Below are 18,331 nucleotides of genomic sequence, written 5' to 3'. Positions count from 1 at the left end.
AGGTTGCTTTCTTGATTAAGAAAAGTAGTGTAGGGTTTCAAATATCTAGGGGCTTTGGGGCTTTGGGTGCTTTTGTTTCATTATAGGATCACTGGAGGGTTTTTTGGCCTTTTTCTTATTTACATCTTCCTCTTTTTAACACTACTTTATGTAGATAACTTGGAAAGGGGGGAGCTTACATTTGAGTTGTTTGAGTCCTTGTAGCTTATAATGGTGTTTAAGAGCAGAGGTTCTAAGGCAGACTGCCTGGTTTGCAATATTAGCTCCACTACTTCCTAATTCTGTGGTCTTTGAGAGGGTACTTCTCTAAGCCTCCACTTTTCTGGAAATTGGGCTGACAATAGTACTTACAGGGTTTTGTGAGGATTAAATGGCATAATCCACTTTAAGCCCTTAGTGCAGTACCTGGAACATAGTAAAGCTCAATCAATGGTAGCTATTATTATTGCTATTAATTGTTATTATTTTTCAGAGGGACAGATACAAGTAGCCAACTCTTAAGATTTCTCATAATTTTAATAGAATGATTATACATAAGTAACATCTGCCTTTTCTGCCGAGCTATATCTATTATCAAATTGCCATTTTTGGCCGATGGGAAGCAAAGCAAGATTGCTCCCATGGAGAGTGTTCTTATGTGGGGGAAACTGAAATCCTTAAATCTAAAACATGTTTATTTGTATCTGCACAAAATAAAATTATAAAGAGAACTAATTGGTGGTGAAAGTATTGAATCTCTTAAAGACCATATAAATAATAAAACACCAAATCATAATGTATTCTGAAAATCGCAATGCTGTATACTCTGGTTTTTTCTTTTATCAGGAAATGTTTCTGGATACTATAATCACACTTTCACGGATTAATTTTTAGTGAACTGTTCTGTGATGTATTTGATCAAAGGCTGCTGACTCTAAGGTAATCCAAATGAAGTCTCCATATTAAGTAAGATTCTAGGTACAGTTAACAGTTCAAATATTTTCATTTTCTTCTCCTATAAAGACCACTCTCCTTGGAGCACAGAGTCAATTGAACAATTGTTGGCTACGTATGTTCACTGTTGTAAAGGTTTGGCTTCTCCTAGCCTGCCAACTTTTTATCCTAAAATATAAAATCTCTCGGTCACAGCTCTACGTAACTGATTAGAAGCAGTGTTGGCAGTGTTTTATAGTTGGTGTCTTCTGTTACCCTTAGAAAAATCTAACACTCACAACTATATGATGGTAATAGTTTTGAAGTACAGCTGACCCTCGAACAACATGGGTTTCAACTATACAGTCCCAATTATATGCTAGTTTTTATTCCCCAGTAAATACATAATACAGTACTATGTGATCCATGGTTGGTTGGAACACAGTCATGGAGGGCTGGCTGTAAAGTTAAATGTGGATTTTCTGCTGCACAGAGGGCCAGCATTCCTAACCCCGCATTGTACAAGGGCCAACTGTATTCTGAAACTAACTCAAAATGAGTGAAATGTGAAATTAATTGCCCAAGAACAGTAAGAGAGCCTGTCTTTCTGCCTACTAAAAATGAAACAAAACCAAATCTCTAAGTAATAATTATTGCACATCTATTGTTCCTCTTTTAGTAAAAAATACATTGTGCTAATGGCAATATAGTATTCAGTGTTCTTTCTCTTTAAGACAGAAAGTGTTTCTCTAGTACTGCAGTTAAGATTTATGATAGCATGACAAGAAAGTCAAAATATTTCATTCTTCTTTCTTATGTTAAAAGTACTTACTGGGCTGGTTCCAGATAAGGTGGAGTAAGCACACTCCGCCATGGCTCTTCTACTGACTATAGCTACGAATGCATGGAGCAGCTGTTTGAGGACTTGAAAAGAAAATAGCAGGTGGATTGGGCAAGAAGGCTAGAATCTGAAGTACCAGTGAACCAGTGATGAATGAGGTTATCATTTTTACCCCCTCTGGTATCTACCAGCCTGAATTCAACACATTGGCAACCTGGAAGTAAGTACTGTGGTACAGACCAAGAGTGTCAGAAGCCTTTAAGTTTGACCCAAGGAGTAGAAGGGAAACTTGTAATATTCAGAGAGAGTGTAGAAGTCCTTTTTTTTTTTCCTTCTCTTTTCTGTATTCTCTTATAGGCCACCCCCCAAGCAATCCCATGGTGGTGACAGTGTCGACTATTGGCAGTAGGAACCTGCAAGAGCCAAACTCAGAGAGGTAGCCCTTCCTTTCCATTACAACTGTATTTCCAAGAGAGTGGAACCAACCCCCATTTTTTTCTCCTTGTGCTCTGTCTGCTTTTCCTTGGATGCAGACAGTGGCAAAGTACACAGGGTAAGAGAATCAATAGAAGAAACCAGAAAGTACCATGGAAATCACAGGAAGGAACTCAAAGTTAAGTGTCCCCAGAAAGCTGTTCATGTATTTTGGAGTCCACCCCCAGTCTGTACGTGTGTATGTGTCTGATTCTTTTCAGTATATTAAAGACTTAGAAACTGAACTAATAGATAGACCACCACCCAAATCCCACACTTGCATTTGGGAGGTATTCACATGGGGTAGGTCTAAAAAGCACTCCATAAATTTTGAAAGCTGAACTGACTTCTCCTTCTGCCTTCTCCAGGCTGTGATTCCTGTCAGTTCATCTTGCAAAACCTTTGCCTGATGTTGAACACCTAGAACTAAAATGCTGTGTATCACTTATACCTCAGTTAAGGGAAACAAAAGCAAAAAGCCTTTGTCTGCAGCCTAACCGGGTTGACTGCCTGCTAAAACAAACAAAAACTCAATGTTCTGCATGGATTTAAACAAGTCCCAGAGTTAACAAATATGTCAAGGGTACAATCTAAAATTTCCTGGCGTACCAGGAAATGGAAGAATTCTCAGCTCAATAGATAAATAGACAGTCCATAGAGTCCCCAACCCTGAAACATCAGATGTTGAAATTAATCTAACAAAGACCTTAAAGCAGCTGTTACCAAAGTGCTCCAGCAGATAATCATGAACACTCTTGAAATTAATGGGAAAAAAAACCCCAAAATCTCAGCAAAGTAATAGAAGATATTAAAAAGAATGAAATGGAAATTTTAGAGTTGAAAAACATAACCAAAATTAAAAACTCACTGAATAGTCTTTAGCATAATGAAGGAAAGAATGAACTTGAAGATAAACTAAGAGAATTTATCTAATCTGAAAAACAAAAGGATTGGAAAATAAAGCAAGATCATGAGCAGAGCTTTACAGACTTGTAGGACAATAATAAAAAGTGTAACATTTGTGCTATTAAAAATTCCAGAAGGATAGGAGTGCTGTGGTGCTGAAGAAAAAAAAATTTGAAGAAATATTTGCTAGAAACTTCCCAAATTTGGTGAAAAACTTAAACCTAGATTCAAGAATGTCAAAGAAATCCACACCCACACAATCATGATGAAACTGAACAATGATCTTAAAAGCAGCCAGTGAAAAATATTACCTATAGGAAAACAATGATTTGAATGATGATTTCTCATCAGAAATCATGGAGGCCAAAAGGAAGTGGCACATTTCTGAAATGCTGAAAGGAAAGAACTGTAAACCGAGAATTCTATGTCAAGTGAAAATATCCTTCAGGCATGAAAGTGAGATAAAGTCATTCTGGGATGAAGGAAAAGGAGGAGAATCCACTGCCAGCAAACTTGGTCTAGAAAGAATCACTAAAGGAAGTTCTTCAGTTAGAAAGGAGATGACGCCATAAGGAAAATTAAAACATTCAGGAATGAAGGAAGAGAAATAGAAATGGTAATTATCTGGGTTCAAAGAATAAACCATTCTCTTGAGTTCTTGAAACATGTTTGATAATAGAATTATAACATTGATGGTGTTCTCATTATGTGTAGATGTAATAACAAGACATGAGTAACATAAAGGAGGAAGATAAAGAGACCTCTATGATAGTAAAGTTTCTGTCTCAAAGTGATAAAATATTTATTCTTAGTAGACTGAAAAGGTAAGTATATATATCCTCATTCCTCCAGCAACCAGTGAAAGAACTGCAAAGAAATATAGTAAAATAAATAGATGCTAAAAAAATTTTAAATAACTTTTTTTAGAAGGTAAGAAAGGGGAATGAGCAAAAAATGAGCAAAAAACAAACACAAACCAAATAATAAAATAGTAAGCCTAAATGCAAGCATATTAACACTTACGTTAAATGCAAATAATCTAAGCACACAGATTGTCAGTATCAAAACCAAAAGAAACAGAACCAGCTATATCCTCTCTACAAGAAACATTTCAAGTGATGTTTTGATACAAGTAGATAATAAAAGGATGGAAGAAATATGCCATGCAAACACTAATCACAAGAAAGCTATGACTATGTTAATGTTAGACAAAGACTTTGTAGCAAAGAATACTTCCAAGGATAAAAAGAGGTAGAAATATATTGATTAAAAGGGTCGATTCACCAAGACATAATAATCCTAAATATGATTACACATAAATAGCTTCAAAATGCATGAAGTAAAACCTGACAACTGAAAGAGAAAAATCTGCGATTAGATTTGAAGGCTACAATGCAGCTCTGACACTAAACATCCAGAGTTAGCACAGACCACTGGTTAAAAGCAAAGTCTTCTGTGAGACTCCCTCACTTCAGACACAAGGTGCAAGCTCTGGGGTTCACACTTCTGACCAACTGGCCACAAATTCAGGGGTTCCTGCTACCCTGTCAGTTTCCATAATTTGTTGGAATGACTCACAGTACTCAGAAAAGTGTTAACAGTTTTATTATAAAAGATAAGTCAAGACCAAATGAAGAGACATTAGATAAGGTCTAGGTGGGTACAAAATGCAAAGCCTCCATGTCATTAGGACTAATTGCTCTCTCAGCATATTCAGGTATGATTACTAATCAGATTAGGGAAGCTCACCCGAGCTTTGGCTGTCCATTATGTTATGTTATGTAGGAATGATTGGCTCATTGGCCGCATGCTAGAACTCAAATCTCTAGCTCCACTTCATCTCCCTAAAGGATGGGCCAGACATCCAGCTTAAAGCCCCAGCCCTCTAATCGTGGTTGGTCTTTCTGGTATGACCAGGCTCCATCCTGAGTTACCTCGTTAGTATAAACTCAGACATGGTCCCAGAGGCCCACCGTGAGTAACAAAGATTCTTCTATCACAGACGTTAATTCCCAAGAATCAGAGACAGAAACCAGATGAATTCTTTATTATAAAACAATTCTCCCAGTAGTAAAACTTGTAAATAGAAATGTAGAAGGATGTAGAATTGAACAACGCTGTCAACCAACTGGATCTAATTGATTCTTATAGATGAAACAGTATTTTTAGTGCATGTGGGACGTTTACTAATGTCATACTGAAAACTCTAGCCAGGGCAATAAAGCAAGAAAAAGAAAAAAAAAAAGGCATCCAAATTGGAAAGGAAGAAGTAACTAACTATAGACAAATTGATTGCCTTCATGCATAATCCTGAGTAATCTATAAAATGGCTACTGAAACTATAAAGGGAGTTTATCAAGGTTGCAGGTTACAAGATCAACATACATAATTTTATTTCTGCATACTATGCACAACAGATACGGAAATTTAAGAGACATACGTTTTTAATATCACAAGATTTGCACTGGAAACTACAGATCATTGCTGAGAGAAATTAAGATTTCAGTGATGTATATTATTCAATGGGTCAGAAAAATTAGTATTGTTAAGATGTCATTTTTCCCTAAAGTGATCTACAGATTCAATGCAATCCCAATTAAAATTGTAGCAAGTTTTTTTTTCCTGGTAGAAATTGGTATGCTGATTCTAAAGTTTAGATGAAAAAATAAAGGCCCTAGAATAGCTGAAACAGTTCAGCAAAAGAAGAATTAAAGAGCTAAAACCGCCTTCTTTCATGTCTTACTATAAAGCTACAGTTATTCAAGATGGCATCAAGATAAACGACCAATGGAACAGAATAGGGAATCAAAACAGACCCACACATGCACAAAGGTGCAAAGGCAAGTCAATGGAGAAAGGATAATCTATTCAACAAATGATGCTGGAACAATTAGAGATCCATATATTTAAAAAACATGAACTTGAACCTCTACCTTGCACTGTAAACAAAAATTAATTTAAAAAACAAATCATAGGTCTAAATATAAAACCAGAAAACTTCCAGAAGAAAACAGGAGAGTATCTTTGGGACCTTGGTTAGGCAAGATTTCTTATACCGAAAATACTATAAAAGAAAAAAAAATTGGAGTTCAAAATTAAAAGCTGTTCTTCCAAAGGCACTGTTAAGAGAATGAAAAAAATGCTACATATCAGAAAAAATTTACTCGTAAAACAAATATCTGATGAACACTTGTATCCATAACAACTCTTAAAACTTGGTAAGAAAGCAATGCCCCCCCTCAAAATACACAAAAGATTTGAACAGACACTTAACTATGGAAAGATGGCAAATGAGCACATGTTAAGATGTTCAACATCATTAGTTGTTAAAGAGATGAAAGTTAAAATCACAAAATATTGCTGCACATCTGTTACAATGGCTAAAATTAAGAAAGACTGACCACATCAAGTGCTGACAATAATGTGAAGCAACCAAAACTCAAACTGCTGGTGGAATGTATACTGGTATAACCATTTGGAAAACAGGCAGTTTCTTTAAAAATTATATATACACCTACCATCCATACAAAGCCTTGTACATGAATGTTTATTGCAACTTTATTCATTAATAGCCAAAAACTAGGAACAACTGGAAAGTCCAACAGGTTTTTGGATAAACAAACTGCAGCACAGCCACACAGCAATACTACTCAGCAATGAAAAGGTGTACACGTATATTAAACTTGTAAAATTGTGTATTCTGAATATTTGGAGCTTACTATATGCCAGTTACGCCTCAATACAGTGTTTTGGGGAAAAAAGAGAACTTACTGCAATGACTGCAGTTGGCTGACAGCCTCCGATGGCCACACCTGTGAGATCTGCTGCAGGTTCACACTGTGCATCACTCTTCCCAGCCAGTAACTGAGCGCGGCAGGGACACTAGCACTGGGCCAGTCCCGCCCCTTGTGACCTGGCTGAGACTTAGCGCTGCACTGCAGGCTGAGGCTCTTCCTACCCAATTCTCCTTCCTCCCACCTCTCCCCTTCACAGGTGTCACACCTGCACTGTGCTCTGAGGCTCTTGCCCACTCCTGCTCCCTCTCCATTCACCGGCATTTCTGCCAGCAGACCTCTACACTTATTTCATCTTGGTATGTGCTTTCTGGAGGACTTGAGTTGACACGGTGTCTTCAGATGTGTGTTGTCTGTTTGAATTTTAAATTTTTTGCTAATTTTCTGTTGGGTTGTCATTTCTTTAATGGTTATTGGGACCATGGACAAGTTATTTAACCTGCATACCTTAGTTTCCTCAGATGTAAAATGGCAACTAATAAGAACCTCACAGAGTTGTTATGAAGATTAAATGAATTAGTATTTATAAAGCACTTAGAACAGTGTCTGGCACATAGTAATTCCTGTGTATTCATTAAATTGAAAAAAAAAGGAATCCTGTTTGTTTTCAGGATAGCCTTTGTTAAACATGTCACAAACATTTTTGCCCATTCTGTCACTCACATTTTATCTTTGTGTATGGATACTTTTTGGTCCCACTAATTTGTTTCTTAGTGCTGCCATAGCAAATTTTCACAAATTTCGTGGCTTAAAAAAAAAAACAAATTTCTTCCCTTAAATTGTCCTTTAGATCAGAAGTCCGAAATGAGTCTTAAAGGGTGAAAATCAAGTGGGGTTCATTCCACATGGGGGCTCTGGTGGAGAGTTCATTTCTTTGCCTTTCCCAGCCTCTGGAGGCTATTCACATTGCATCTCCTTTCCCACCCCTCCTTCTGTTATGACATCTCCTTCCTCCTTTGACCTTGACTCCCTCTTATAAGGACCCTTGTGATTACATTAATTCCCCCTCAGATAACCCAGGATAATCTCATTTTTTTATTCTTATTTTTTATTGAAGTGTAGTCAATTTACAATGTTAGTTTCAAGTGTACAGCAAAGCAATTCAGTTATACATATACACATTCTTTTACATTATAGTTTGTTACAAGAAAATGAATATAGTTCCCTGTGCTATACAGTAGGGCCTTGTTTTTCTATTTCATACATAGTAATATGTATCTGTTGATCCCAAACTCATAATCTGTCCTTCCCCCACTCTTCCCCCCCCACCCCGGTAACCACAGTTTTTCTTTTTCTTTTTCTTTTTCTTTTAAAGCACTTGATGATATTTAATGAATCTCCCACCAGGTGGCTTCAAGCTACAAGGACACAGGCACCACCCACATCCTTAATGGTCTCAGCGCTTCTGCTGAAGAATTTGGCCTTCACCATGACAGGGTGTTTAGGGAGCTTTCCCTTCGCCAGAACTTTGTAGTATCCCGATCGCACCACGTCAGTGAGAGGAGCAGCTCCAATCTTGTTCCTGGCAGCACTTACCCATATCTGCTCACTGACCAAGGTCCACAATTTATCAAGGTTGACAGTTGGGCAGAAGCTTTGATTCCTCTTTAAGTGGTAATGCCTCATACCAACTCTCCCAAAGTATCCTGGGTGATATTTGTCAAAGTTGATTCTGTGGTGATGCATGCCACCAGCATTACCCTGGCATCCCAGATGCTTCTGGTGTTTGCTGAGGGGGCCATGGCCGTGGCTTATGTGGCCCCTAAGTTTCCAGGTCTTCCTTTGTCTGGATTACATGTCGGCAGCCGAGATGAAAGAGCCACAGTTTGTCTTCTATGTCCGTGAATCTATTTTCTGGTTTGTAAATAAATTTGTATCTTTTTTAAGATTCCACATATAAGCAATGTCATATGATATTTGTCTTTCCCCTCCTGACTTATTTCACTTAATGTGACAACCCAGGATAATCTCCTTATTTTAATCACACCTGCAAAGTCTCTTTTGTCCTAAAAGATAACGTATTCACACGTTCTGGGGATTAGTTCAGGGATATCTTTGGGGGAGCCATTATTCAAGCTACCACAGGTACCTTCTGCCATGCAGAAGTTTCACCTTTTGATAATAGTCACTTTCTCTCTTAGTCCATTCCTTTATGGTTTCAGTCTAACACCACTCTTCTTGGCATCCATGCACATGGAACCCAGAAATGCAGGAAGTCAAAGCCTGTGAGGTTCACCTTTGACCAATGAGGGATGGAAGCTAATACTCTACTTTCTGCTCCCTGGGTGGGCAGTTCTGAGACTTGTTTTGGAAAGCTTCTCAGAAGGTCCCGCAGAATCAAGTCCCAGTTATCCAGAGCAGTGGCCAAGTTGAAAACATATCCTTGTATTGTCTTTTCCTCATTTACATTTTCATCTCCCAGCCCTTACTCCTACCTCTGGGATGTCTTCCCAAATAAGCTACTATATGTAAGCCTTTGTCTCAGGCTCTACTTTCAGGGGAACCTAGATTAAAAGAACAAAAAAGACTCCTGGAAATTAAGAGCATGACAGCTAAAGTGAAAAAGTAGAAGTGTGAAAAGAAAAAAATTGCAGAAATATCTCAGAAAATAGAGCCAAAAAGGAAAAAAAAAAAGCAGAAAAAAAAAATCAAGTATGACAGGAAAAGCAGTTCAAGATTTGGATAACAGAAATTCCAGGAAAAAGAAAATGGAGTGGAAGAAATCAATAAGATTATTTAAGAAATTTTTGCAAAATTAAAAGACATGAATTTCCAGGCTGAAAGGGCCCTCCTAGTGCCTTGCACAAAGGGTGAAAATAGACCAAATATCAAATATGAGACTGATGATCTCAGAATTTCAGGAAAATGGTGATAAAGAGGAGATCCTGTAAGCTTCCAGAGGAAAAAAAAGGGAGTTCTTTAAAAGGATCAGGCGTGACAATGACTTTGGACTTCTTAATGACAATACTAGAAACTGGAAGATCATGGAGTAACGCCTTCAAAATTGTCAAGAAAAGTTATTTCCATCTTGGAATTTTGTATTCAGCCAAACAATGGGAAGCATTGAATAAAGACATTTCCCAGACACATTTAGATAAAGTTTTGCTGAAGTAGTATCTCCCTAATCTCAGTACCTTGAAAACGGTTTATTTTTTGCTCAGATCACAGATGACTGTGGCTCCACGGCCCCATTCCTGCTCCAGGGTCTTCATTCCAGAGCAGAACCTTGAAACTTAAAGCTTCTGCTCAGATGTCACATCATATTCTATTGGTCAAAGCAAGTGACATGTTCAAGCCATGTATCAGTGATATGGGGAATTAGATTCATCTGTAGGGAGGCACTAAAGGCCACATAGCAAAGGGCAGGAATCTATACCCAGCAAATCCCTGGGAACAGTGATCTACTACACAATGCCTCAAAAATTTACCTCTCATAGACCCTTTTTCAAGAAGCCACTCAAGGATGTGTTCCTCTAAAATGGAGTGAACCAAGAAAGGAAGGCATGGGATTTAGGAAGTAGATAACTAACACAGGAGAGAGCAGGGAGGAATCCCCAGGATGCTGGTGAAACGGGAACTCAGATGACAGCTGTGCCCCAGGGATGGAGCAACCAGACCAGATGGGAGGCAGGTCAGAGGGCTCCTGAGGCACTTCTTCAAGAAAATGCAATTGGAGAAAATCTGATGTGAATGAATTTACCATGAAGAGATCTGGATAAGTGAGTGATAAGAAAGGTTAGAGGTGAAGTAGTGATCGGTACATAAGGAAACCAACCAAATTTTAAAAATATTAATTCTAAGGAAAGCATCATGTTATATAGGAAAAGAAAATCATGGTTGTTATTCTCTGCCCTGAGTTGCCTTCATAATAATGAAAACACTGAATATTGATATAACTAAAACTTGGGGGGGAACACAGGGAGGAAGAAAGTTGGTGTAGTGAGGGCAGTTGAAGAAAGAGCTAATTTTGAAGTCTTCAATAGGTAGTGCCAAAGATGAGGTTAAAAAAGAAAAGAACTTAAATATACAAATACAAAAAGAACCTGTTAAACAGGTTAAACCTGGATTTTGCTCTTCAGTGAGAATAGGGGGGTGGGGTGGCAAAAATTATTGTTGTCTTAAAACCATGTGGGGCCATGAGGCTTCAAAGGATTGAATCTGAGTAAACTACCAAGTTTAACACTCCCCCCATCCTGTGCAAAACAAGAACGAAACGATTCTCACACTCAAATAAGGCATAGTCATTAGCAGTGTTCAGTGAAGACCCACAGAGGGCTCAAGAGGCCTTGCCTGCTTTTGAACTTCGTGTATAAACTGTTTACAACTGGCTTTCCTTTTTTTTAACTGAATTCTTCTGCTGAACTTTGATATTCACTTGATAATATTGTTGACCATTGATCTTAAAGTCCTGGGAATATAATATAGTCAGAGATCTCAAGAAACCTGGGAGGAAGTGGTCAGTGCGAGGTCATTTAAAAGAAATTTCAGGATTGTTGAGTAATACACCCTTCCACCTTTCTGAGGACCTAGGAAAAGTACTTAGAAATCCAACATTTTGCGTCTTTCCTCTTTATTTGCATCTTTTTATGAAATATGAAATCTATTTAAAATCTAAAATTATTTTCTAACTGTATTGACTCAGTGCATAGAGCATATTATTTTATTTTGTCATTCTTGATAATCCCCCAAAAGATATCTTTGTGAATTCTTTTTTCCATTGTACATGGGCAAGTTTCTAGAAACTGGGGGTTCTGCTTGTATTTGTTTATTGGTTGGTTTGTTGTGTTGATGGAAATAATCAAGAAACCAATCTATAATAGGAATAGAAGAGTTTTATTTGAGCCATATTGAGGATTATAGCCCAGGAGACACAGATTCAAGAAGCACTTGAACTGTGTTCCGCTCGACTGTAAAATGAGGGAAGCTTATAAAGGCAAAACCCACAAAATTACGTAAGCTGTTTGTCAAGAATTGTAATTGGAACTGGCAAGAAATAAGGTTTCTTGTCAAGCCAGGATTGGTTGCAGTGAGAAATGATTGCGTGATATGAGAGTCTAACTATAATAAAATACATACAGGTCTGGGGCAACCAATAATCTTTCAATTAACATCCGAAAAGAAATTTATCGATAAGCATCCAGAGAGCAGAGAGTGCGGGGCAGGAGCCCCATAGCGAATAAGCATGAAGGAAAAGCTTGAGTGGGAGCAGAAGGAAACAGTAGTTGATTGGAACTGACATGAGCCTGGAGTTGGGAAGCATGTAAGAAATGCTTTAGAATCTGGACGGCAAAGCAATAAATCTGGAGTGTGCAATGGCCTCAGAAAATAATATTTTAAAATGAATTGCTATTTTTGCTGTACATGGTTTTTTAAGAAATCAAATAAACAAGACTTAGAATAAAATATAATAATCCCCTTCCCTCATTTTTCCCACTCTACTTTCAAATCTTTTGGCATTTACCTCTGCATATCTAAATAATATGCTTATAAATCGTATTTTCTTGGTTTGTCAATTTTAGACATTGTTGATTTTCTCCTATAATAAAGACTTAAGTATTATACACCTACCCCTACTTCATCCTTCCAAGATAGTAATAATAATAATAATTTTGTTAAGTCAATACGGTTTACATAATGATGACTCTGTAAATATTGCTGACTACACAGCCAAGCAGTGTACTCATTACATTTTCTTTCTTGCGCAACTTTGTTTTTCCTGTTGTTAATCATTTTCCTCCTTTATTTACTTTTTAGCTTCCTTTCCTTTGTTCTTTTCCCCTAAATATGCCATTAGATATGACGAATACTTTTCATGTGATTTTCCAAAAACTTCACTAAGTTAATGTATAATTTCATATTTTCCCAGGAGACCTACCTCCCAGCCATTTGTCTTCCTCTTCTAATCTAGACAGGTTGCTCTTTAAGCCTGATGCACAATTGTCAACCTAGGATTCCTCTTGCTGCTCCTCTATTAGGTCCCCTGTTTCTCAAATACCATGTCTCCCCCTCTCATGATTTACCCAATTGTTTTGCTGGAGCACATCCTCTAGTAACATCCTTAGAAAAGGGTACATGAGAAGTAAAATGTATTTAGTCCTTATATGTGTGAGAATGTCTTTAATTTGCCCTCACACTTCATGGTATAATTCTTTCTTGGAAATAATTTTCTCATACCTTTTGAAGGCCTTGCTTCACTATTTTTTTGGCATCCAGTGTTACTGCTAAAGAAGTCTAATGACATTCTGATTATTGAGCTTTGTGTTAACCTATTTTTGTTTTTTTGGTATTCCCCCACCTCCAGAAGTTTTTAGATTTTCTCTTTTTCTTTACTATTCTGAAATTTCACAGTGACTTTCATTGGTGTGTTTTTCTGGCTTTGTATTGTGTGTTTTTAATCTGGAGACTCATGCTTTACTTTGGGAAATATTCTTGGATTATGTTTTTAATGATTTCCTTCTCTCTGTATTCTCTTTTCTCTCTTATGGAACTCATATTAGTCTGGTGACTTCCTGGATTGATCTTCTGATTTTCTTTTCCTTTTTTCTCTTTCACTGTCCATCTCTGCTTTGTGTTCTGTTTTTTTCTGGGAGTATTCCTCAATTCTATCTTCTGACCTTTCTGTTAAATTTTCAGTTTCAAAAAGTGCTTTCTAATTCTCTGAATGCTTCTTTATATTATGTTATCTTGTTCCTGTTTCATAGATACAATTGATGTCTTGTCTCTTTGAGGATATTCTGGTTGCCTGTGAGCACTTTCTCTCTGTTTTGGGCTCTGCCTTTCGTGTTGGCGGCTTTCCCGTGTCTGGTGATCTTTCAGTATTTAGGAGTGAGACACTAAAACACCAATTGGAAGTTCTGTGTACATGGCAGGCAGTAGCCTGATTGACCTCAGCTGTTTTGGTATTAGGCCCCCCAATGTCACCATCTGCAGCTTTTTTCTTGAGGACTGCTCATTTATTTCAGAGACACATCCCCCAAGCAGGCAGTCCCCTGCCTGGGGATTATCACCTGGAGACAGTGTTCTGTGAGCCGGAGAGGGAAGGGGCTGAGGAGGGACTCACAGGTTAATGTGAAGACTTTCACCTGGTTCCACTGTTTTCAGTCAGGACTCACATCCCTGTTCTCCTTGGGCCTAGTGCCCCTGAGGTGGAAGCCTCTCAGTTCAGTTTCCAGAAGACAAGGTGAGGGAGGGCTTGTCACTGGCTTGGAGCAAGAACAAGGGGCAGGAGATATAAATTCTCCTTATACAAACTTTAAATTAATCTTCCTAGGGTTTTTATTTTCCAATTTCTTGTGTGTGTGTGTTAAAATACACATAACAAAATTTACCATTTTAACTATTTTTAAGTTTACAGTTAACTAGTGTTAAGTACATTCATTTATATTGTCATGCAACCACCATCACCACCCATTTCCAGAACTCCTTTCATCTTGCAAAACTGAACTTCTATACCCATTAAACAATAACACCCATGATTCAGTCTTTGCCTTACATTCTTGGCATACCCAGCATGAACACCCAGGGACACTCAAGGTCTCTGCAGATTACCATTCCCCACACATTTGCCTTCAGAGATTCCCCAGATCTCTAGCTCCTAAGACCGCAGGCTGTAAGGCAGGTAAGGTAGATGCTTCCTAAGGGCCAGATAATAAATAAATATTTTAGGCTTTATAGGCAACTACTCAACTCTGTTGTCGTAAAGCAGCCATAGATGATATGTGAACAAACAAGTATGACCGTGCTCCACTAAAACTTGACTTTCAAAAACAGGTTGTGGGTCTGATTTTGGCCCATGGGTTATAGTTTGTGATCCCTACAAGTCTAGGGCAAGAATCTGCTTGCTTCTAGTTGTAGAAAGGTTTATAGCTTTATCTGTTCTGTTTAATCAGTCACCCTACTTTTCGCCAAAAATTTTATTGGCATTTCTCCTCTGCTGTTGCCTTTTTGGCCACTTTGTCCTTGTAGAATTTATAGCTTTTCTCTCCCTCTGTAGATATTTTCACAGTGTTTTCAGTAGGAAGCTGAGGTAAATGCATATGTTTGTTTGATCCACAATTATTAAAACTTTTTATTTCAGAATAATTTCAAACCTACAGTAAAGTTGTTGCAAGAACAGTGCAAGAAACTCCCATATACTCCTTACCCAGAGTTACTAATTGTTAACATTTTGTTGCATTTGCTTTATAATTCTCTCTCTCCATATATATATATACACATGTAGCATATATATAGTTTGGAATATTTGTATATTCCATATGAAATTAAATAAATATTTCAGACATGATGTTCCATTACTCCTTAAATAATTCAATATGTACTTTCTAAGATCAAGGATATTCACTTAGAAAAAAATTCATTCTCAAAATCAAGATATTTAACATTTACTATAACACTATTATTTAATTTATAGACCTTCTTGAAATGTCCCCAATAGTCCCAATAATATTCAACAGTTTCTGGTTCAGTCTAGAATAGAGCATTGCAATTCATTTTCATGACTCTTTAGTCTCCTTTCATCATGAATATTTTATCTGCCTTTCCTTGTCTTTCATGACATTGACCCTTTTTAAACATTGACATTTTTGAGAAGTAGAAGCTATTTATTTTGTAGAATGTTAATTAGGGTTTTTTTTGTCCTGATGGTTCCTCATGATTAGATTCATATTGTGCATTTTTGGCATAAAGAATGTTGTTTCCTCCCCAGTGAATGAGGAATGTACCTACAATTTTTATCCTAAAGTATCCCCCATATATATTATTTTTCATTTTCCCTGATGTACCTGGAAACTCTCTGGAAGTTTGTATAGAAGAATATCCTTTGCTCTCATTACACCCATTCTTTTGCTCCATAAATCTTTCAACAGCTTCTGCCCCAAAGCAGTAGAAATCTGTCTAAATTTTGCCCTGTTGAGTTGGACTCGGTGACTTATTTATTTACTATTTATATGTAGATTGTACTTTTAAATATCTTGGACTATCTCAGATTTCATATTCTAATGTTGGATGGATGATCCAACCAAGGAGATTAGGATACAGGAATGAGGAGTGAGGTGACAATCTCATTGCATTTTTTATATAAAAATAAGAGATTTATTGAGATATAATTCACATGCTATAAAATCCATCCTTTTAAAGTGTACAATGCAGTAGTTTTTAGTATATTCACAGAGTTGTGGTGCTACAATCATCACCAGTATCTAATTTTAGAATGTTTTCATCATCACTGCAGTTTTAAAAGTAACAAATTTGAGTCCCTTGGTAAAATGGCCAGAGGCAGACTTCTGTTTGAAAGATTTGGGGGAGGGATGGAGGAATCTCATAGACTGCAAGTTTTAAAGGAGCACAGAAATGCCAGAGACTGCAGGGGTGAGAGAAGACTTTTGTAGGAGGGTGTGGAATTAAAGGACACTAGGATTTCATGTTTGGATGCAGGAGAGCACCCTTGACAGGTGTACTTCATGAGCGAAAGTTTGGAGATGGGATTGAGTTGAGTGTGTTTGTCAGCCAGGAGCAGCCTCCCTTAATTGAAATGGAGAGTTCTTGGGCCAGGATGAGCAGTAAGGCTGGAGGCCAAGGGGATCAATTTTATGCTAAAGTTATATGCAGGATGACAGTCAGAAGCTTAATATCCCTATTAACAGGCCCTGGTTGTGGTCTGCCAACTGAGATCTTGAGGATGCCCATTGTTGAAACAGCTGCATCTCGGAGCACGTAAAAGATGCGCTGGAGGGGTTGTGAGGCGATTAAGTGGCACGATGACAAAGGTGACTGGGTAAGTTTTCTAAGGATGAAGTTCTGGGAATTAACACTTGTAGAAGTCAAAAGAACCCAGTATCCACTGGCCTGGGTGCCCAGTTCCCCCTGAACTGGAGGGGACTGACTAAGCAGCTACTCTCCAGGCCTCGAACTCAGCGTTGTAGATCTCAGTCCTCACCATGACGACTTCTTTGAGTGGGTCTTACTTTCACCCAGACTAGTGCTTTTCAGACCTTGTGTTGAAAGACAGATTGGTTTGCTTTTAAATTTCCCAGTCTGTCCTGGATTGGAAACGTACATGTGAAAAATACAGTAACAGTGAATTGCTAGAAAGATGAAATTTTAAAAGTCATACAATGTGCCAGCTTGGGAGGGTGGGGGTTGTTTATTTTGATTCAGTTGACAGAGTCACTGCATAAATTGCTAAATACTTCAGCTCCGTTTCTGTGCTCAGATCGGCGGACCGCACTTTGACAGCCCTCTTCCAAAGCAGAGGCAGAGCTTACAAAGGTGAAGAGTTCCTCGGGTCGCTCTGGTAACGGGGGCGGAGCGGGACTGAACCCGGGTCTCCCAGGCCGCCCCGGGCCGGGGCCCAGACCGCCCCGCTAGGAGGCCGAACTCGGGCGTGGTCAGCGAGGGGTTGGCGGGGGACGCACGGATCAGAAACCAGGGGAGCCGGGAGCCGGGAGCCGGAGGGATCGCGCACCTGCTGCCGCCGAGCCCTGAAGCTAGCGAGCCGACGACCGTAAGTAAGCGCCTGGGACGCGTCGTGCGCAGTTTACGAGATACGGGCGGCAGGGACCGCGCTCCCAGGACGCAAAGGCGGATCGGGATCCTGCGGGCTGGGGGACGCTGTCGACTGGCGCTGTCCGGCCAGGGCTCTAGGGAGATTTCCAGACAGGCCTGCGCTCCCGCCCTCTTTCCCCGCTGTCCGTAGCTCCATCCCCGACCCAGGGACCGCACACGCCACCCGGCCCCCGGCCCTCTCTGCACCCCCCGCCCTCACCCAGTGCTCCCGGCTCCGGGAAGAGGCCCGCGCGAGCCCTGCGAGCGGACAAGGGCCACTGGGGCAAGGACTAAGGCGGCCTTGGACTGGGTGGACACTCGCAGGCCTGGGCAGCGGGGTCCCCTTGACTGATTATCCCGGAGAGTATTGCTTTCAGGGGTGCGTCTCGCTCAACGCGGTGAAACGCACCTGTTTGTCACCAGACTCCTAAAACCCATCTCAAGTCTTTTAGTTGAAGCGTGCTTTCTTTCCATCTCTGTCCGCCGCCCCAATTTTTCTCTCCCGCCTCTTGCTCTGTTCTCGGGAGAGAAGGCCGACTCGCTCAGCTGAGAGCACAAAAGAGTTGAAATTGGGCCGAAGGTTAAGAGTTCGCCGGTAGCAGTAGCCGAGAAATGCGATCAGTCTGAGGATTAGCTCAGCAGAGATCCGAGACCGATTAGGCTTCCCTCTCTGGCAGGAAGCTGTGAACTTGAGCTCTGGCCCCTGACTTGCTCGGCCCCTTCTGAAGCTTTGGGTGTAGGGGTGCGGGCAGTGGGCTCTAGCAATGCTGTGATCCTAATTTTGACTTCTTTTTCTTAAAGCTGCGTCCCGACCCCCTTCACTCTGCTCCACTGTATAAACTGCAGGCTGCACAAAGCCTGG

General features: G+C 39.4%; 1 protein-coding gene, 1 long non-coding RNA gene and 1 pseudogene across 4 annotated transcripts in view; 2 read left to right on the top strand and 1 right to left on the bottom strand.

The window, feature by feature from the left end:
- The first annotated feature begins 825 nt into the window (after window positions 1-825).
- LOC140688762 (uncharacterized) lies at window positions 826-7,587 on the top strand. 2 transcript variants are annotated; one of them, XR_012063565.1, is made up of 4 exons: window positions 826-918; window positions 1,738-1,973; window positions 2,111-2,366; window positions 7,127-7,587. It is a non-coding gene; the product is annotated as an uncharacterized lncRNA (long non-coding RNA). The 2 variants fall into 2 exon arrangements; XR_012063564.1 differs by lacking the exon at window positions 7,127-7,587 and having other exon boundaries at window positions 2,111-2,525.
- A 665-nt stretch (window positions 7,588-8,252) lies between these two features.
- Window positions 8,253-8,724, bottom strand: LOC102528311 (large ribosomal subunit protein uL15-like; annotated as a pseudogene).
- An 8,462-nt stretch (window positions 8,725-17,186) lies between these two features.
- Window positions 17,187-18,331, top strand: part of EPHX1 (epoxide hydrolase 1) — a 37,042-nt gene continuing 35,897 nt past the window's right edge. The window contains exon 1 of one of the 2 annotated variants that reach the window (XM_015234818.3): window positions 17,187-17,432. The gene's annotated coding sequence lies outside the window, so the exon portion shown is untranslated. The remainder of the gene's footprint in view (window positions 17,433-18,331) is intronic. The other variant, XM_006198835.4, reaches the window with a different exon arrangement.

Source organism: Vicugna pacos, chromosome 23 (genome assembly GCF_048564905.1).
Source record: "Vicugna pacos chromosome 23, VicPac4, whole genome shotgun sequence".
Taxonomy (NCBI): Eukaryota; Metazoa; Chordata; class Mammalia; order Artiodactyla; family Camelidae; genus Vicugna; species Vicugna pacos.
The sequence above is the reverse complement of the archived record's forward strand: the minus strand, read 5'-3'. Positions and strand labels throughout refer to the sequence as shown.